Below are 22,462 nucleotides of genomic sequence, written 5' to 3'. Positions count from 1 at the left end.
CCAGTTGTATTTCTGGAGACACGCGGCAACAGGTCCCAGTGGAGTCGCACTGCACTTTGCAATTTAATTAACGTTAAATTACGTAATTCAGGGGCATATTATCAAGGAGTGCGTTAAAATTATCGCCGCTTTAGCGGCAGAAAACCGCCGCTAAAGCGGCGATAATGGGCTTGATAATATGCCGCAGAGAATTCCCATAGAAGCCCATGTTGACACTAGAACATGGGCTTCTATGGGAATTCTCTGCGGCATATTATCAAGCCCATTATCGCCGCTTTAGCGGCAGAAAGCGGCGATAATTTTAACTCCGTTTCTTGATAATATGCCCCTTAGTTTTAACTCAGCCTGCCAGCTCGTCAGCATATCGCTATTAGCTTATCTTTCAAATGGCGATAATGCTGAGCGATGACTGTGCTGTTTACTCATGAAACAGCTGATGGGTACAGCTTGAAGCACATTGCAGAAATAGCACTGTGTGCAACTTGCAGGTCACACTTTAGAGACCCCTGGTGTGGCGTAAAGGCCAGAGCTGCCCCCGTTGGAACTGGGAAACCGGGTTCCAGTTTTGGCGTCGGATCAACATCCTGTGATTCTGGACAAATCATTTCATCTCCCTGTGTCTACAATAACGTTTAATGTGTCCTTGTTTAATGTATGCTCTTGTAAAGCGCTCCAATACCTTCGGGTCGAGTTTGCGCTATATAAAACTGCCAAACAAACCCAGCATTTCAATCTTTCCCGATCGCTGGCGTGATTCAAATGACATTTTCCCCATATTATTGTAAGAAAGGATGGCCCTTGATGATGACGTCCTCTATCGTCCCCCAAACAAACTCGAATATGTTAAAATAGGCAATTCTGTCTCAGAAGTCACACTTACACACTTACGCCTTTCAGAGTGTGTCATTGCTTCAAGCCTGGCAGTTGTCCTCAATACTTTTAATATGTGTTTTGAGACATTAAGAAAAATATTACCAGCTGGAAGTATCATTCTACCAATATGGTTATGGTTCTCCACCGTATATAACAAGCATTTGCAATGCAATAGAGATATTGACATTGCAAATAACAATGCCTTTTATTTTTGTTTTTGTTTTAAAAACATAAATAAAAGGCGCTGTCATTTACAGTTCGCAAGTTTGCAGTTTATAACTTACCCAGCCGTGTCTCTGCAGTTAAAAAGACCCGGATTATAAATTTACGAACATAAGTGTATGAACACTCCCTTCACCCACCCTAGAGTTTACTTTTCACAACAGGGCGCCTCTCTCATCTCTTTTATTGCTCTGACACAAAATATTAAAATATTGAACCAAACAAGTATACACAACAGTCCAGTGGGTTAATTTTCTGCAGATAGTAGTCTGAGATTGTGAGTCACTTGTTGCACACCTGGCTGGTGAAGTTAGCCTCTCATTCTTCCAGACTGGGGAAATAATCACCAGCGTGACTGTTCCCACAGTGCCACAAAGCTAACATATCTATGCAGCACTACATAAAAGCATGTGTTGCTGCTTCATGGAATGTGCACATTCTGTATATTGTGTGATAATCATATTTCAGATATGTAGTGCTGTGCTGCCGACACATTAAACAGGAATGTATAATTTACAGTGGCCCACTACTTGCACATCATGATAGTGAACAGAATGTAAGGGTAAATATATAGCTGGCTGGAGAAGTAAAACCAATAAATTCCACACGGTTTAAAACGTATTGTGTTCTGGTTACACTGATTATTGGAATGAGTGGTCGACTAATATATATTTGAGCCCTTCTTACAGATTTCTATTTTGTGGTCATGTTATTTATGGTAATATATGTTATGATCAGTGGCGTAGCTAGAGGGGGCGGTGGGAGCGGTCCGCCCCAGGCGGCTCTATTTTGGGGGCGGAAAAAGGCATTCAGATAAGGCTCGGCTTGCTTTCGTGGACGTTCGGGGACGGGCAGAGAGGAATAGGACTCAGGCAATGTCATCTTCTTTTTTGTGCTAGCAGCTGTCCCCCCAACTCTTCCTATTATTCCCTCTCTTTCTGTCTTGCTCCTCACTTACTGAAAACCGTAACTTGAAGAAACGGTTCACAACCTCTTTCCTTCCTTCATTTAGTTGCTTTCCTGTGATATGGATCCAAAAAAGAAAAACACTCTTGCGGCAAATGCCCTTTTTCTGACATTTTTCTATTCCAAAGTGCAGCGGGATGGAGAGAAATAGAAGGATTTAAATATGAAAAATAAATACATAACTAAATAAAGCAAGACAGAGTGGTTGCAAAGTGGCCAGACTGGTATTATTCACATCCAAACACATCAGCCTCACTTTACAGACTTTGCAGTGAAGCGCTACTTTTGTTTTCTCGTCTTTCTTTGAACCGCATTGTTGTCCCCAGGTGGGGAAGTGCACCATTCCTGGAGGTACTGCAATACCTGGTTGATGGATGGATTGGAAAACAAAATGTGTACCATGGCTCTGTTTATGGATGTGGTCTTTTTAAACCATACTGCTTACGTTTATTAAGGATATAAGCAATGGACATTGAAACGGTTCCCTTCAGGGCCCTGTAGTCATGTCCTTAACTTTTCAGGTAAAACCACTTGCTGATTTCTGAATAGTGAGAGAGATCGTTAAGGTAACCATGTTGTTTCTGCTTACATTTCACATGCTTTACTTAATCTTGCATTCCCTATGAGTGTTTGCTTTTTTTTTTTTAGGCAGCATATTACTCTTATCAAGTGCATAATTTGAATTGAGCCACATCCAAGTGTTTATAGCGGGCACAATTAGGTTGTAGCTGAAGGCAGTGCGAGTTTCTCTCAGTGGGGCAGTATGGTGTTCAGTGGGGGAGAGGATGTGGCAGTATGGCCAGAGCTGTCGAATTTGGAACTGGGGAACTGGGTTCAGCCTTCATGACCAGTCCACCAGACCACTCTACTGAGGGAGCATATTCCCATGCTAGACCTTACAAGGCCCAACTAGACCTTAGAAGGCTTGATGTCTTAGCACAAGCAGGTGTACCCTAGTGGTGTCAATTGTGAATTAACCTTGAAGGCCTGTCCACCACAATCCATACTGAAGTTCATCTCCAGTCTTGCAGGCAGGCCTACGAAGCAGCACACCCTAGAGCAACAGTGATCCAGTCACTGTGACTCTGTCACTGAGGTCACATGAACCTTGAGCAGGTTAGGGCGGTGCGAACGGTGTGACCGCACTGGGTATCTATTTCGGGTGGGTGCGTAGTGTTTGCAAGTATATTATGGTTTAAAAAAACTGGCTGCCACCTTCCTGGCCTCCAGCAATTTTCAGAAACAATAAAAATGTCATGATAACTTTGGTGATTAATGTTCTTCCTAGAGAGAGATCGGAGTTTTGTATAGTGGCAGGGTTGACTCCTGGAAAGGTAGCACAGAGGGTTGCCTGCTGCAAAGAACATGTACCATGCAGATCACAAAGTGCACTGCTTTAATTGGGGGACCATGATGAATGGTCATTTAATGTCAGCTGTAGAGGATGGATCCCTGAACAGTGTCATGTATGTGCATGTTTGCATTGTGCTGAGGGGATTACCAGGTAATTGTTCACGCAGCTCTCTGATGGATGTCACATGCGGTTTTTCTGAGTCCCCAGATAGATCATGCAGTCTGTATGTTCTCTTTTGTACTGCCAGTCACTGGTGTATTGAACTGTGTAATTCAATAAACTACAACAGAGGGACCCTGATTGTTTCAACTATGTGAGGAAGAATTCAGGGAATAAACTGTAAAACACAACGGAACTTCCTACACCTATCTATTTCAGTGTTTAGGCAATATGTCCATATGTTAAAGCAGAACCCACAGTCAACGGTGTACAAAAATAAATCACTTATTCAACTTGGACCGTGTCATGTATGTGCATGTAACTTGCATGATCGAGGTAACTATTAGCGGCGATACTACGTGTCTCTCGGTCCTCTTTCAAGTGCTTGCCGTCCTTTCTCCCCAGCAACCCCCCCCCCCCCCCCGCCCCGGGGAGGCAATCTGAGGGATAGCCCCGGGCACCACAAGCTCTAGCTACGCCTCTGGTATATCTCGATCACTGGTCTTTAACGTAATTTCGTTTAATTTTGAGGTTTCCAAAGCAGCCATTTCTCAAGGGACTGTGTGTCTGAGCATCCGGAGTCTAGACACCTCTAGGTGATAGTTCTAAAACTGCCAAAGTCAGCAGGGAGTGTTTTTATAAGGGTGCGACCCTCGAGCATGCATTTGTTTCTGATGTTATCGATAGCGCCCAGAAGCAATTTTGCACGGTTACGAAAGTTAGCGGGCACTAATAGGTGATCCTGCAAGGAACAAGACGGTATGGGTGGTGGGAGGAAAGAACAGAAGGTAAAGTTTGGAGGTGCGGCGCCCCTTCCCTTCCCCATACACACACACACATACATGACAAATGACACATTTGGCACCAAAGGGCGTATTTCCTTAATAGAACTGTCGTTAGAGGTCACAAGTCGAGACCCCAGTACAGGCAGGGGCCAACCCAGTGGGCAGCATCCGGGGTCTCAGGAACCCCCTCCCACAGTCTTCTGCTCATCCTCAAATGCCCGCTATGGCTTCTGATAACGGGGAAGTGTGAACTACTTCGAATCTCAGTGTTTTTGTCCAGTTCTTCACACACATTGGAAAATTCAAATCAAAAGAAGTGTAGAAAAAGCGGTTCTGTTAGTATTAGTGTGGCCTCCTGACTAAGCTGCAGGCCGGAAATTGCTTATTTTCAAATTAAAATAGTTTCAAGGTGCTTGCATAATTGTCTTCGAATTCTAGATTTCTGAAGATTTCATTGAGTTCACTATGACGTATACCGCTGACATATGACCGCGAGCAACATGTTAATTCTGCCTGCGAGCCAGTGTTTTTATGCACCCTGCTGTTTGAGTTTTTTTCATTCACCAACATCAAACTTTTTTAACATAAGTTTCGTGGAAGATCACCTTGTCACAAAGCGGACCCCGGTTGTCACTGCAGACATATTTGAAACAGAGACTGCATAGAACCTCAACATTCGGGGCTTCCCTCTCATTTCCCACCACATTGAGCCAGCCCTGGTCACTTTTCAGGGAGCACACTCCTGGCATCTGTCACGATAGCATCAAACAATGCAGCAAGGGGTTTTGTGGGAAGGTTCAGTGAGGGTTGTGTGGCCCGTGGGATCTGCGCTCGCTTTGGTGCAGGCTCCCGTGTCTGAGGCGGTGAGACAGGAGTCTCTGCTTCCTTTTCACATGGGAGTCGGTGAAGCGCGCACTCTGCATGGTACCCCAGGGGTAAGGGCCCAGCTTTGGGACATCCCAGAAACCCTGCAATGTGTGTCCGTGGGCTGCAGCGGGTTACTCTGAAGCTAGCCTCCCCACGCCCCCCTCAGGAGGTTTGACTTTGCCGTCAGTCTTGGCACTTATGTTTTGGAAGATTAAATATGCTAAGTGTTCCTCCGGCCCGGACAACAATATTAGGAGCCCGCTAAGCTTCCTGGGCCGGATCCCCCTCTGACGAGCAGGAGCCTCTGAGGGGAATGCTGCCACCGGCAATCGTTCGTAGGGGAGGTAGGTTTCCAGGGTGGATGGTGTAGAAGCGAAGGTAATATTCCCAGTCAGTATCTTAGAAATCTTTGTTTTATTGAGTTGGAGTACCCCATGTGAAGGGATGGTTGAGGTCTTGCTTTATCTTAACTCTGTAGCACGTACCAGCCGCGGGCTCCGCCTGCAACTAACTGCTGCCTTGTCCTCAATTGACAAGGCTGTTTTGATGGTTTTATTTACCAGTTTTTAGGTCTCGCCTGAGCCAGTGCTTTAGCGCTGCTCTCGCGAGAGCTTTTGTAAAAGGGGGATCTGGAAGTGCAAACCAGTGCTTTCAGGCCACCAACTACAGTGCATGTGCGCCGGGCGCACGCACCATTTGGCAGCCTGCGTGATCATTTCACGGCCGCTTTGATGTTCTCAGTGAGCCGCGCGGCCACTGAGAACATCAAAGCGGCCGCGAAATGATTACTTTCACTTTGCGTGCGTTCTTTCGTTGTTCTGCCGTGGCTGCCTGGTGAGCACTTGTTAGACCTGTGGGTGATCAGCACGGGCAGGACCCGACCCCCTGCATACAGGCAAGAATGCTGCCGCGCACAGAAGCATGTCTCCTTGTGTAAGGTAACTGGTGCTTATGTAAAGCTCTCCAATACCTTCGAGTCGAGTTTGTGCTATATAAAACTACAAAAAGATAAAAATAATAATGATTCAAGTCATACAGCGACAGAAAGCCTCTCAGGTCCAATCCTTTGACTTCACGGCGCTTTTTGCATGGATTCTCCCCCCCTGGGGGCCTGTGATGTCCATGCACTTAGCAGAGTCAAAGTGCACTTGTCTGGATGTCAGATCCGGTTCCACCCCTCACTTCCTCCTCTCCGGGACAGCAGCAGATGTGCGCCGGGCAGCCAGACGGACCATATGGCGACACGGTGCCCCAGGGACGTAGGAGCCCTCCACCCATCTCAGCACTCTGAGGGGTGAGAGCGGGGCAGGAGGCAGCCCTCGGTGCCACTGGAAGATGGGCTGTGGTTTCTTCCTCCGGGTGCACGAGAGACAGATGTCATTAAAGATGTCTTCAGCGAGCATAGATCACGATGCAAGCTCCCGTCTGATTAGGTTACAAATCAACCCACGAGGAAAGCTCTTAATAACTCACATGCCGCATCCTTCGCTCTAGATTTTGAAATATCACACGCCTCTCCGAAAACGATGAGAACTTTTGTGCTTTTGAAACAGAACTGCGCTTTTAAAATTATGAACCTTCCGATGAAGTCAGAATATTAAAACCGGAGAAGAATTAATGTCTGATGAAATGAAAACTGTGACAATTTCAGTATTTCACAAAATAACTCTGAAACTTTAACCCACAAAACTGAGAAAGATATATATGTATGTAAATACTTATATATAACAAGCATTGGCATAGCCAATAGGTCTCGCTTTTGGGACCTTATAAGTGTTTAGCCATGCAACAGTTGCATAACTAAATACTTATAAGGTCCCAAAAGCGAGACCTATTGGCTATGCCAATGCTTGTTTAAAGTTGGCATGGGTAGCGGTTGATTCCCAGAGGTCCTGTAGGTCAAGTTGAGTGAATGATTTGTTAAGTTAAGCCTTAGCAGGGGAGTTGCTCCTGATCGACAGTTCCAGCAACAGGTGTGCGTTTAGTGTTTGTGGTTCTGCGTTCTTGATTTTGTGCCAGCACTTGATGTACGGACCTCTCCTGGCAAGGGATTGTTTCTGAAGTCGAACTTCAATCGCACCTGAGCTGGAGAGGTGTATTTGGAGAGGCCTTAGATCATTCTGTAGGATCGGACCATAATCCCGCCCAGAGTTGATGGGTCCTTTACGATCAATGGCGTACTCCCATAAGTCATTGTCGGGATCAATTTCACTTACATTACCTGGAGCAGCAGTGTTGGAGTGGGGTCGTCCACTTTCTCTTTTAGATTTCTTAAAACCACTGCTAGGACATTCCCGTTCCATTTAATGCCTATTTGTGCGGTTTAAATGAGCCCTTTTTGTCTATAATGATACCTAAATATTTGTATTCTGACACTGACTCTGAGCATTGGCAGGTGATGTGCCTGCGTGAAGCTTTTCTTTTTGTGCTGTTCACTGCCATTGTCTTTGTTTTTTCAAAGTTAATCTTTAGGCCATGGTCTGTTGAGTATTCTTGGGTGACACCCAGATGGTGCTGCAAGTCGATCGGGGTGCAATTTATTAGCACCAGGTAATCTGCATTGAGGAGGTTGGAGAGAATTAACCCACCCAGCTTCGGCCTGTGGGAGTTGCAGCAATCTAGTTTTGTCATTAAGTCAGCTAAAAAGATTGAACATGGAGGGGGTAAGGACGCAGCCCTGCTTCAGGCCTTGGTGGTTGGAATATTTCTTGAAAGATGCAGCCCCTTCCCTAACTTAACTTGCACCCACGTGTCTGTGTGTAGCAGTATCGGTAGCTTCAGGAGGGCGGGTGGGGCATTCTGATTATCTAGTGTCATCCTTAATATACCAGGCTCAACAAGGTCAAAAGCGGCACAGAAATCTATAAAGCAAAGGTACAGTGGTAGCTCTCCATTTTTGGACCCATTTATTAGTAAGAAAATGGCCATGATATTCGTTATAGTTCCCATATGTTTGCAGAAACTGGTTTGGTTTAGCAGGATGATTTGATTGGTTGAGGCCCACAATGGTAATTCATCTAGCATGGTGCCGGCAAAGTATTTGGCCTCGTACTTGATAAGCACCACAAGCCGTTAGTTTTTTGCACTACCCTGATCTCCGTGTTTGTGGATTGGTGAGATTATGGATCCTCTCAATTAGGGGGAGGGATTGCTGTGCCCTCTATCTGCTGGAAAATCAGCCCCAGTTTTTCTAATAGTTGGTGTTCTGTTTAAATAGTGCAGGTGGAATCCCATTAGAGCTCGAGGCCCCCCTTCTTGCTTTGGATGTGTTTTTATTTGCTGACTAGTGGGTGTAAAGGAGTATGTGGTAGGGCCTTGAAGTGAGCGTTGGGCATGGGCTGTACTTTTAATTTCCTTTTTAGGTCTCGCCTACGCAGCGCTCATGCGCTGCAAAGGAGAGAGACCTGTAGCCATCGGCACAGCTTTCCCTGCAAAGACATGCACGTGTGCATTGCTTGCAATGGCAACGCATGCACGTCTGGCGATTTCCTTGCTGGAGCGCGCAGCGCCATATGGTCGCACACTCCCGCAAGGGAATCTCGCAGGTCCCCTCCCCTGCTGTCACGCGAGGCTCGTTCTTCACATTCTTATCCCCATCCTTGCAGCCAGTCTCCTATCTGGCTGCCGCAGTGGTGCTCTCTCACCCTTTCTGCCCTTTGTGAGTGTGTGGCTTTTTTTTGTTGCTAACTGGGCCTTATTATCAATCCAATCCGAAATGCAAGCTCTGCCAGTAATTGTGCTCTGCGGTATATTCATTCCCGTTTCTTTGGGCAAAGAGCTCTTGATTCTAGTGCTTCGATTTGGTATCCTCGTGTGACCCTCTGCCACAGAGAAATCGTGTGTCATTTAAAGTAAATGCTTCTCTCGAGCTGGAAGGTTCCATTATTAATGAAATTACAAGAGTGTAATTAGGAGTCAGATCACAAAGTATGGAGAATAGAAAGAGGCATGAGAGGGAATCGAGGCTAGTCAGCCTGGGTAGTCGACACACTCGGCATATGGAAGCACCAGAAGCAGGCTTCTAAGAAAATCTTAGGACCCCCACACTTTTTATCATTATAAGCTCCGGGTGAGCCCCTTTTAGCTAAATCCGGCTTCCACCGCACTGTGCAGTCTTGGCCTCGAAGGCGAGTTTTTCACTCTGTAAACACTGGCCAGTAAGACCTCGCGTGAACACAATGTGGATAATGGATAATGGATAATTAGCTGGCAGCTGGAGATGTCGGATATAAAAGGGGGACTGCACCTAATGATGACGTCATTCTGTTCCTGTCACGAACTGGCTCACCAACGAGTATTTCGTCACCGACTTACATTCGTCCATATTCGATGTCAAAAGTTTGCCACCGTTTTACCCCTCAGAAAAGGGAACTGGTTTCTCTTTTATGGATTTGCAAGTGCGCAATATTTAATTTGTGCGGCAAAGAGCATTGGTGTGTGGGTTAAAAAGTACTATTATTGTTGCGACGAAAAATAGCAGTTCATTTCCGGATCCAGTCATTTACATTTTTCACAATTGTTCTGATATTTAAAAAAGTGCATACAATCGGGCTGAAACGCCTTATTGGTCAGTTAAAAAAACAGATGAGTAAGAAACCTCCTTGGCAATCCTGGACACCATAGCCTGCAGGGCTCAGTGCCTTCTCGAGAAACCCCCCCGGACCCCCAACCATGCGCGTCGGTGTTTAGCAGAGAACGCCAACTGTCCGTCTCAGTTTGAGGGGCGGAGACAGGAGCCATCAGGTGAAGGAATTAACAGGTCTTGTTCCGTCCAGTTTGCACCATTGTTTTGTGAGTGCTGGGGGTAGGGTAACTTTCAATGGAATTTGCTAGCATACCCCAAATTGCAGACCCTTGGGGGACAGGGTGGGCACTTGGACTATGGCGCTAATTGGTTCGGGGGTTAATGATTGGCTAAGAGAGAGGGAACGGCATGGGGTCATCAGATAGATACAGATTCCCCAACACCATACGAATGGATGAATTTATAGGAGAACAAATATTTTACTGTTTTCTGTTTTTCTTTTTTCAAATTTATTTAGTGCCAACTCGCCCTAAATACATTGGAGCGCTTTACATGAGCACCAGTTACGTTTCACAAGGATACATTTATTTTGGGTGGGCAGGGAGAGATTAAGTGAATTGCCCAGGATCACAGGATGTTTTGTTTGCAGATTTATGTAGCTTAAACTTGACCCGAAGCTATTGGAGCTCTTTACATGGGCATCAGGTACGTTACACAAGGACAGATGTTGAGCAGGCGTTATTTCTAACCTTCCCCCCGTGCTCCCACATTGCAATCATTGTGCTTGTGAGTGAAATTACTTTATTGATTTAATTTAAATCATAAAAGAGCAGCATAACCGCTAAAACACATAAAATTCATAAGCAAGACACAGAATAATTAATAAATTCTCATTAAAATATGTGATAAAAACTTTTGAAAACAGAATACATTGGTTCCTTCAGTCTTGTAATAGTGAGTCAAGCTATTAGATATGTTGTTCTCATCTAGGCTGCGGATTGATTGACTACACTTTATCACTTTGCATGCTTTACCGGTTCAAGGTCTCTGTCTCTCTTTTCTAGTTCGGTTGCAGCTAAACTCAAAAACTTTATTGCTTTGCATGCCAATAGTACTGTGGAGCCTCCTAAACATTTTATTACGGCGGATCTACAAGTCCTTATTTGTTCTCTTTTCATTATTGCCCGCAAAAGTTATTTTCGTATGGATAATAATGCTGGACAAATACAAAGTAGGTGGAACAATGATTCGTCTCCTTGTCCACAAAGACAGCAGTCCATTGAGAACCAAGTCCGTTTCCATTTTGCGATTAGGTCTTTAGTTAGATAAACTCCCATTCTCAGTAAGGTCAGTTGCTGCTTCATGCGATTTGCAAAGTGTTCCGACAGGTATGGTTGAGGCTTTAACATTTTGTATGTTGGCAACACAATCCATGCATTGGTTTTTGTGGTGAATGAGGCTTTATCCTTTTCTTGAGATATCCGATGATTGATCATTTTATTGACTATTCATTTGAACTCCGGGTAGGATGATATTGTGTGCCAAGCTTCCTCTAACATTAAAGCTTCGATTGATTGCTTTAAGGATGGGTAAACGGAGTTACTCAATCTGGATTGCCTTTCAACCCCCAGCCAGCACTAATGTGCCAGAGACTCTTCCTCTGCTGCCCGCATTCTCCAATAGTATTTTACCAGCGCTCCTTGTCTTGACGGGATCTGGTTTTTTAACCCAAATTCTAATCTAATCCGGACTTGAGAAATGTGGCGCAGAATTTTAAATAGATTTTTTAAGAGACTAGTTTGGGCGATGTTCAGATTTGCTGCATCCTTTGTGTTTAGGAGTTCTGAACCGTAAGCGATTGAAGGTAAGAATTTTGCCACCATGACCTTGAGTAAATGGGGCGTCGAGCAGTCCCTGAGCTATTTTTGCAAGGTTTTAAATGCAAATAATAGCTGTTTGGCTTTTGTTTTCCGCTGTTCTAGGTGTTGCTTGTAATTAAGGTGGCGAGCCAAAGTTATTCCCAGATATTGATATGTTCCCTCCTGGTCCAGGCAGTTGCTATTGATCGTCCAAGTGAATTTTGATATCTTTTTGTGTGGACTCGAAAAACACATAACCTTTGTTTTTTTGAAGTTTATGTCTAATTGGTTTGATGCTGTGTATACTGCTAGTTGGTTTATCAATCGTTGGAGGCCGCGGGGCGTTTGGGATAACAGCACAATGTCGTCGGCATATTGCAGATTTACTATTTTCACATCCCCCAGTTTTGGGGGGCCCCCTAATGTTGAACGTAAGTTATTATCTAAGTCGGCTGTATATATATTAAATAGACAGGGGGCTAGGACGCACCCCTGTCTTAAACCATTGGTGGTGGTGATTTTGTTTGTTGAAGTTCGACCGTCTCCCATTTTTATTTGAACCCATGTTTTAGAGTAGGGGTTAATTATTGCTTTCAGTATGTTTGTGGGGACTCCCCAGGATTCCATTTTTGCCCACAGTGCTCATCTGGGGACCTTGTTGAAGGCTGCCTTGAGGTCCACAAAACATGCATACAGAGCTTTAGAGTTGGCAATGGCTTGGTTGGCCAAAAGCGTGACGGCAGATACATTTGTTAAGGTGCCCATTCCAGCTCGGAAGCCTGTTTGTGTATTGGGGATCAGTTTGATGCTGTCGACCCAATCCTCCAGGTCTTTCAGCAAGTTTGGGGCATAGATTTTTGCCTCGACATCAATGAGGGCTATTAGCCTATAATTTGAGGGATTTGAACGAGCTCCTGATTTAAATATTGGGTGTAATATGCTTCCTCGTCAAGAGTCTGGGATAGTGTGAGATTCCAAAATGTTAGCGAACAGTAATGATAGATGATTGGACCAAAATGCTGGATCTTTTTTAAATAGGGCTTTGGGCAGGCCGTTTGGTCCCGGCGCCCCGTCAGACCTCTGTTTTTTAATGGCGTTCAATACTTGTTTTGGTGTGATCTGTAGATCAAGGATTGGTTGATCATTGTGCTTGTGCTTATTATGTTACAAATGACCGAGGTAAGGCTGTCATTCTCCTTGCATGCAAAAGATCTCGTCTGCCAGCCTTTTTTTCACTAATGAAGGAGCTTTGTGAAATCTCCACTAATGAAGATCCTCCGGCACAATTAAAATCACAACCAGTAGCTGTGAAGGAAAACACAAAACAAAAGGCATTACTAAACACATTTACGTACAAGATATATGTGCACGCAAAATATGTTTTATAATATTCGCTTGTAAGCAGAGAACAGTTCGATTTATACCATGGACACTTCACAGCCAACACCAGACACAGAAGATTACCTTTTGTTGGACGGCGAAATGTCCAGGGGGCATATCAACAACAACCGGCGATAATTATCGCTAAGCGCACTTAGCGCTAGGATAATTATCGCCGGCTAGCGTTGATTTTTATCGCTGAGATAGCGTGCTATTAGCAACGCTTATCTCAATAGCGATAAAAATCCTCACGCTAAGTGGCTAACGTGAGATTATCGCTGGAAACCCAGCGATAATCTCACGTTAGCTTGTTGATAGGGACAGACAAACTTAGCCATGATATCCTCCTTCCATAGGATATCATGGCTAAGTCAGAAAAATACCAGACGTAAAAAAGCAGCGTTAACCGCGGTTAGCGCTGCTTTTTTTGTCTCTAACAGGGTTAGCGATATTCTTGATAATAGGAGAAATGTCGCTTAGCGACATTTCTCCTATTATTTTACTCTGGAACGCCCCCTTTGCATCTCATTAGAGATGCAAGGGGAAGCGTAGAGTAAATGGGTGCTAACATGCAAATTTGCGTGTTAGCACCCTGTTGTTGATAGGGTGCTAGTTTTATCTCTGCTTTTTTGGCTTTTAAAGCCAAAAAAGCAGAGATAAAGCCCTTGTTGATATGCCCCTATATTTCTTAAATCGAGAGAAATTCGAAGTTTATGCAGCTGATCAAAATACGGAAACAACCGTTTGTTTCATAAGAGAAAGCATTATTTCCAGTTTGGAGTTTTGGCAGTGCCCATGCTACACAGAAGTCATTCTTTTTTGTAGTTGTTCTGTAACCGCGGCTTAGCTTGAATGTTATCCAAATAAAGAAACCACGTGTATAGTTTAAAGGGTTGGGACGGAAGGTGCCTCATGTCTCCTGAACATGAATTGGGCTGCTGCTGGCACCAGCAGCAAAGGCTAGATAGAACGCCTGTTCTGTTGCCATAATGCATACTAAGCACGGTTTAGCTGTGCTTCAGATTAGCCATGCCAGGCAAGTAGAACATTATACCGGCACCAGGAAAGAGAGGAGGATTAAGTAATGGAACAATTCACACTTTGCCTGTTGAAGAACCTGTTTTTATTATTACCGCGTTTCCACTGACGTGGTTTCATTTTATCGACTTTTCACGTCCAATCTTTTCTAGACTGCTGTAGTTACTTACCAAATTTAAACAAGCATTGGCATAGCCAACAGGTCTCGCTTTTGGGACCTAATAAGTGTTTAGCCATGCAACACTTGATGTTGTTGCACCAAGGATATTGTGCTGGACAGGGCACAAGTCCAAAAAAAAGAAGTGGGGGGACGCTGACGTCACAACAGGAAGTGACGTCACGAAAGGTGGCTTGCACCATCAGACACATTGTCTCCCCTCGCTCACCCCTTAGATGCGATTGCATCCGAGAAGCCAGCGCGTGACCAGCGTTCTGAATGAGCTCTGATCTCGCCCCAGAGAGGCCAAAGAGTGAATGTGTGGCTCCATTTGCTCTAGTTATCGAGCTCCCGGTAAAATAAGTGGGGGGACGCCGTCCACCCGCGTGGTACCCCGACTCGAGCCCTGGTGCTGGATAACTAAACACTTATAAGGTCCCAAAAGCGAGACCTATTGGCTATGCCAATGCTTGTTAGTTATGCTGTTGGAGCAGTCGAGTGACGTTTCTTTCAGCACGATTGGTTGATTTTGCCACTGCTCAGGGTGGTTGAAGAGCTCATGCAGGAACTTTGCCCAGGCTTCTTCAATCAAATGAGAACTGATCCCTTGATGTGCAGGACACTGTTGTATGTTTACTTTGAGACATAACCGTGCATGATCATGACTTTTTATGTCGAAGAGGAGCCTTGCCCTAGAGCAGAATGCCCTGCTGAGAGCAAGCCAATGCTGAACGCAGTAAGGCCTACACAATGGGCACACAACAATATCAACAATTAATAGCACGGTAGGAAAAGCACTAATCTGAGCTCTGGCAGCAGCAAGAAAGAGGAAAGACTATGTTGTTATGGTAGCATACATGAACTGTGGGGGGTCCGGATTGGTGGAAAATGGGCTAAAGAGCCATTGGGAAATGCAGTATTTTCTCTATATTGTTTTCACTTCCTCCTGTGTTTCAGTAGATAAAGAAAGAGAAGCATAATCCAAAGTCTCCGTCCTGCCAGGGAATCATGATTGCTTTGCTGAATGGCACGTTTTCAGAGTAAGCAGTCTCAGACAGTCTTAAATCTGAGTTAGTCTTTAGATGTGTCTGTGACTGCTTAATTTAAAAAGCTGACTTTAAATGAGGTAAATGTGAATGAAGAACCTATTCACTTGAAGAAAAGATGTCTGAGAGTTGAGAGCACCGGGTGCATACTTCTTTCATTATTATGTTGTATTGTATCGTTTGAAGAGGTTGTGACAGAGACTATATGTGCCTCCTATGAATGCTGGCTTCAATGGACTGAGCACATGCAGTTAATGTCCTCAAGTCCAATATTCACATCAAGTTCTAGTTTACGTTGACATTAGTTAAAGTTACCAAATAAAGTGTCCCTGGCAAGCAGCTGGCAAGACTTTACTCTGAAGTGAAATTGTGGAATTATACTCATAATCAATGTTCAATCTCGGGCAGTAAGAGGGAGAAATACTTATCCAAGGCCCTGGGACTCTTCTCGCTTTGGTGGGACAGATGGTGCACTTCTGAACTTAGGAAGGAAGAAGACAAAAGTAAGAAAGAGGGAAAGAAATAGAAGAGGGACACAGACGAAAGGAAACAAATGAGAAAACAAGGGAAAACAGACTCTTGTGAGGCATCTTTCAGGGATCTTCTGCAACGCTGGAGAGGAAAGACCATAGAGAGTGTAAAGAGGGAGAAAGAAGTAAGATTGTAGAAATTAAGGCAAAAGTGGCTTGACAACAGAGATCTGCCGCCCCAGGAGATCACTGGGAAGGACCCAAGGGCCAGGTATCTTGATGCAGCAGCCAAAAGCCAGATGCCTACCAGTAAGTGCCTCCCAGTCCAGGAACGGAATGGGCAAGCAGTTGGCTTCCACCATGTTCCTGGAGAAATATGGCTTACCTGGGTGGATGAAAGAGGAAGACTGGAGACAAATGGGTGCAGTAAACAAAACAACTGAGAACCGTGAGGCTAATAAATAAAAGGTAAGGGAGTGTGAAACCTGTGAGTATCTAAAGGGGAGAAAAAAATATATTTAATTTGAAGAACTAAAAAACTATGACCTTTACTCATGACAGGGTCTCAAGAGTAGTAGAAGTACAAGCGTCCCTCGCCCACATAGGAGGTGATCATAGGTAGGAGCAGTGCAGCTTTCCACAAAATGCACAAAGCAAGTGCAGCATGAATGCACTTCCACACGCCAACTGAGATCGAGCAACCGACAGCTGCTCTGCCTCTGAAAATCAGGAGGGTCAGAGTGGGAGGGCGCTCCTTCTCCCACCTCGCCCCCGTCCATTGGAACAGACTGCCAGATGACATACGAGCCTGTTCCAATTTTAGACAGTTTAAGAAACTGCTTAAAACCTGGTTGTTCTGTCATTAACCAGTAATCCTCAGTCTGCTGCCTGTCACTCCGGCGCCGAGAGATCCCCCTGTGGATGATTAAATTGCGCCTTACAAATCCAAATAATAATTATAATAATAATGGCTACAGTACAAACTACTTGACCAACACAATGTAATAATAATCAAGTTATTTACAACTGGAAAAATGAACAGCTGAGTTAGCCTTGCTAGGTTTTATCTTGTGGTCTGCAAGTCATAACAGATATCTGCCAGGCTCACTGAGCCATGGCCCAGTAGAAGCAGAGGAAAAGCAAGCTTCCCTCACATGCAGAACAGGGACATTATTCACAGGAGCTGCACTTGCTTTCCACAAGACATAGGAGGTAAGCATACCTTGTTAAACCCATATCTGAAGCAGTGGGCTTTCCTTCATGACCTGGAATCTCAACAATCTCCTACGAATGAGCTGAGTGTTTTGTCCCATTGAGGGCAGACTTGCACACCTGGACACAAACATGTGGTTACTGCCCACCCTAGGTCTGTTCTACATGGTGGGCTCACTGACCTTGATACCGCCTCTACAAAATGAGGGTGGAGAGTTTATGTGTCTGCCAGCTTCTCCGCAACCCTGAAGGAAAAGAACGGGAGGAATGAGAAGAGGATTGGTGTTAGATCTACAATAATGGCAGCACTCTTTTGCAATAGGGCCTCACAATTAAGCAAAGTAGTGATGCAGCAAATTTGCACTGTGGAGATCATTGGTGCAAACTCAAGTATAAGCTGCACTTGAGCGGATGGACCTTTAGTACCGGACTGAGGAGTGACATCAACAATTCAACAATACACAAAGTACAGTGAAGCACATTAGGCCCCACAGTGATGACAGTGAGTAGTAGATTTGTAAACCATGAAGGTTTCAATAATCAATCAATCAATCAATCAATCAATCAGGGGTTTATATAGCGTGCTACTCACCCATGAGGGTCTCAAGGCGCTGGGGGGGGGGGGGGGGGGCTCCGGATCAGTCGAAGAGCCAGGTCTTGAGGTCCTTCCAGAACGTGTGCAGGGTCGGGGAGCTCGTTCCAGGTTTTGGCTGTGATGTAGGAGAAGGCTCTCCTGCCGGTTCTGTTTCTGCCGATGCGGGGGACCTCTGTCAGGGCAAGGTCAGCGGAGCAGAGGTTCCTCTTGAGTACGTGGAAGGATACGCTCTAGTTGAGGTATTTGGGTCCGATGTTGTGGAGGGATTTGTAGGCGTGGGTGAGGAGTTTGAAGGTGACCCTCTTCTTGACGGGGAGCCAGTGGAGGCCTCGTAGGTGTTGGGTCAAGTGCTCATGGCGTGGTGTCCCAAGGATGAGTCTGGTTGCAGCGTTCTGGATGGTCTGGAGTCTGTGCAGAAGAGTTTTGTTGATTCCGGCGTAGAGGGCGTTCCCGTAGTCCAGTCTACTGGCAATGAGTGCATGGGTGACGGTCCTCCTGCAGTCGGGGGGATCCACTTGAAGGTCTTACGGAGGATGCGAAGGCAGTTGATACTAGTGGAGGCGACGGCGTTGATCTGGCGGTTCATGGAGAGGGAGGAGTCAAGGATGATGCAGAGGTTCCGAGCGTGGTCTGTAGGGGTGGGTGGGCTCCCGAGGGTGGAGGGCCACCAGGTGTTGTCCCAGGCAGAGGTGCAAGGACCAAGGATGAGGACCTCAGTCTTCTCTGAGTTTAGCTTCAGACAGCTGTACTTTATCCAGGCTGCCACGTTCTTCATACCTTCCTGGAAACAGAGTCTGGTGTCTTCGGGATTCTTCGTTACCAGGTTAGGAAAGTTACAAACTCAAATAATTTAATGTTGTCAAATGTCAATAGTTCATGAACATATTTGTTATATGATTCAGATCGAATCAACGTAGCAAATCCAGAGAGAAAATGCTAAATGTTCTCATAAAGCAAATCAATCAAATTCAGTTTCCTGTGAAGGGAAGATTCTCTGACTTGCTAAGCAAGAGGAAATCAGGAAATTTGTGAGAATTGTCACCCAGGAGGTGTCAGCAAGTAAAGCCTCTAAAGGCAGAAGCAAAAGAAGATTTGGTCAGGTATGAATGGATTTGTCCACAAGTCTAACTCTTTTGGACAGGAACAAAGAAGGGTCTCTACTGAGGAGAATGAGAAGGACATCTGATTCTAACTAGCTCAGCAAAGCACAATTAAATCATTCAAATCTTCAGAGTGTAGAGCAAATCCCTACAGTTCCCATGAAGAGAACCAATCAGGATCAAACACTGCTTGATAGGGCGGTTTCAGCCTAATTCCCAGCCATCACAGAATGGAAGTCACTGCTGCATGACCTTTAAGAGATATCGCGTAGCAGATTGATACTTTTTGGTCAGCGTGTTACCATTGGAGGGGCAGTGATTCATTATTCAGCTGTCCATGAAACACAAACAGATAAATATTCACACAGAAACGTTAAGCAAGAAATTACTTTGAATTAAAAGATGGCAGTTGTAGCTTGGCCCTTGAAACAAGGGAAAGAGAAAAAGTGCACAGCAGCCAAAAGAACATTAACTATGATCAACTTTAATGACACCTACATACTTTAATCAAACTTGATATACCTGTGCAGGCATCTTTCCCCATTGAATGGTGGTTCCTGCATAGAGAACAGACACAAAGGACTAAAAAATAAGTCCAACTGAAGAAAAACCCAAACAGCCACGTGAGCTGCATACAAATATTGCCTCTGATCATCAGAAAAGTCGGTGTTTCTCATAGCCTGCATGGACATTAGAGTGTGAATGGTAGACTCACTGCTCCCATATGGGAACCACTACCCCATCCCCACACCAGTGTCCACAGTGGAATGATGCACAGCGATGGCGACGCTTATTATGAGTGCAGGATGCGGCTAGGCAAGAATAGGCCATGTGGTTTCTCAATCTCTTTCCAGGGCCCAATCTTGTTAAAACACTCTCGGTCTCTATCTATGCCAAGGCTCTATATGCCAAAATATATATACACATGCGCATTCAGAAGCAACTGTTCCTCCACAATGCGGCTGCCCGCGGCTCACGCAGTGGCCCACCTAAAAGGGCGGGCCCCTTAGTGCCACTTAGGCCCACCATAACCCCCTCTAGTCTGAGGGCCCCGGGGAAGGAGTCCCTCAGCCCGGCACGCGGGCCGCGTCATTTCCGGTGCAAAGAGGGTTGAGGGAAGGTACTTATACCTCCCCCTGCCTTTCTGGCGCTGTCTTTGCTCCAGACACGCCGTCTCCCGCCCTACCACTTACCTGGCATGTGGCTGGGGAGCATGGCTAGGTAGGACCTTATAATGTTCTTTTTTGTGTTGCAGGCGGAGTTACAGGGCGATCCGGAAGCAGAAGGGTACCTCTTCAGGAGCACAATATGGGTGCCAGTGCCAAATCCCAGGAGTCCTCATGGCAGGTCCGTGGAAGAAATTTGTCGGCACCCCGCTAGTCCTTAGGGCGGTTGTAAGCCTGAAAAGCCGGGGCAGGCCTCGAAGCACTGCGCCTGGAAAGGGGCATGAGTAAAGACAGTGGTCCAGTGGTCCACGTGATCCTAGGGAGGGGGATCACACCATAATTGGTAGCATGGATTGGGTTGGCCACGGTGCAATTTGGCTCATCAGGCGGGCAGGGTAGGTTAGTCACCGCTGCCTGCCCTCAGATCGCCCATAAGATAACCCACCATGTTGCACACTTTTGTATGGAATAAACCTGAAGCAATATTTTTCCACACAAAAATCGTGTTGTGTATTTATTTATTCCATCATGCATGCTATTTGGCATTGGGTGGGGAGTGCTGCCTATATAGGCCCCATACAATGAACATCAAGAGCCTCTAAAAAATGATGACTGTGTTTTGCAACCTTTCCGTTAATTTCACCCACAAAAATGACTTCTGCTCCTGTTATTAAAGAACATAAAAATACATGGTTCACACTCTTTTCGAAGTAATGGTGAAAAATTACATTATGCCCAAAAAATGGATGATAAGCCCGGGTTGGAAGACGGCTATTGGATGTAACCGGCATGGTGAAGTGATGGCAGAACAAAGTACTGGTGCTAAGGTAGTGCCACGTCGAAATAATATAGATGAATTAATGAATGTCGAAAGCGTGGGGATAATGCACGTTTTAAATATAAAACAGAATTGATGTGGATCTACGGTAAAGAATTACAAGATAACACTTCTCCGGGAGTCGTAGCCGGGCTTTGTGTAGGGCAAGAGTGCTTAATGCCGACCCAGGATGGCCACTTGAATTCCTCATATGCAAATTTATGTCATGTAAAGACAACAAAAATGTGGCTTGTATCCGGCCTTCGTGCACACACTTTGGACACCCTTGTATGGAGTTTGGTACCTTTCAGCAAGTTGAGGAAAGGGCAGACATTTGGACCCTGACAGTTCATTTCTAACATCCTTTAGTGATAGCATGTGCTCTCTTCGGGCACTGGGCAACATATCACCAAGGGCTGACCTTCTCTAAGAGGAACCCAGAAGGTGATCCCACTGGAAACTGTCATTTTTGCTGCTTCCGCGAGCCTCTGCTTTCTGGGTTAGGCATGCACTTCTTTGTTTCATTCGGTGAAAAACAGCAGTTTTAAGGATTCAAACTGTGAAACGTGAAGAAGCATCTGAGTGCCTCGAGCAGTCTTTTGAAACCTCATCCTCACGTGTAACGTTTGGGTTTCGCACTCATTTCAAATCTCACACTTCGAGATCAATGTCAGTGTGCCTCCCTTGAAAGACTCAGCCAGTCACAGAATCATGAAACAAGAGCAGTCCTTCATGCCATGGTCGCCCTTATAGGAAGAATCGTATCTTATTTTATGAATTCCTTATAATCCCATAATTCCACCAGCTCCTCGACGCTCATCCGCAGCGCTGGGATGCCTCCTGGTAGCCATGCGCTATATAAGAATATTTTCATTCATTCATTCATTTGGTAATTGGGTCAAAGACAGAGAGCTCTATAAGAAATGCACACATTTTCTCCCAAAGGATGGAGCCTTCAAAAAAACACAAAGCTGATTAAAATCAAACTATTGCACTCAAAAAACACAAATGTGTACGGAATCAAGCATTCAAATAGTTCTTACAGTAACTCAATTATTGGAATTCGGAGTACATTTTAATATAAAGAATTAAAAAACGTTTGTGAAGTGGAACTTGGGAAAATTCTAAATAAAGATGGGCCGCAGTAGCCTCGTTTTTATCTTTCCAGCACGTCGTGAAAGTAGGTGGACCATAGAAGGAAGCTATAGTGAATGAAAAAAGGAGGAACGAAAAAAGAGAAGGAAAGAAAAAAGAAGGGATCCAGGTAAGGAGTAACAGAAAACATGATCAGGGGAATGGAAATATCAATGGAGTTAGTGGGGAACAAAAGCCCTCCAGAGTAGGCGCTGTGAGCGTTGAAAGTAAAGGAAGTGACGAAAGAAAGAGTGTTGTTGAGGAAAAGAAGTATGATCTTCAAACGTAATGGCTTGCCCATCTCCTTGTGTAAAATATGTCACCAGGGGCCCTCAGAATTACAAATATATTTTTTCATAAGCATTCTATAAAACTGGCATCTCTAAACATATTTAATCTTTCAAACATTGGCGTTACGCTCAGGTTTGCCTATTCAAAAATGCAAACAAATACATTATTGGCAATGTGGTATGGGCAATCTGCACTGCCTGAGGTATAAAGGTATCCACAGAGGGACCCTTTCTCAAAAATGGAGAGGAGGGGCTTCGAGGGATATTTGGAATGCCTACCCTCCGCCCCTCCTGGACACCTAATCCCAGATAGGAAATGAGTGATACTGATGGCCCATTGGAGAGGAGCACCAACCAACATGCAAAGGAAGGAAATAGCAGGGAGTGAGAGATGGAACACTCTCATCCCGACAGCAGGATAGACCACAAGCAGGAATCCACTCCAAC

This window comes from Triturus cristatus, chromosome 11 (genome assembly GCF_964204655.1).
Source record: "Triturus cristatus chromosome 11, aTriCri1.1, whole genome shotgun sequence".
Taxonomy (NCBI): domain Eukaryota; kingdom Metazoa; phylum Chordata; class Amphibia; order Caudata; family Salamandridae; genus Triturus; species Triturus cristatus.
This window is presented reverse-complemented; position numbering follows the sequence as displayed.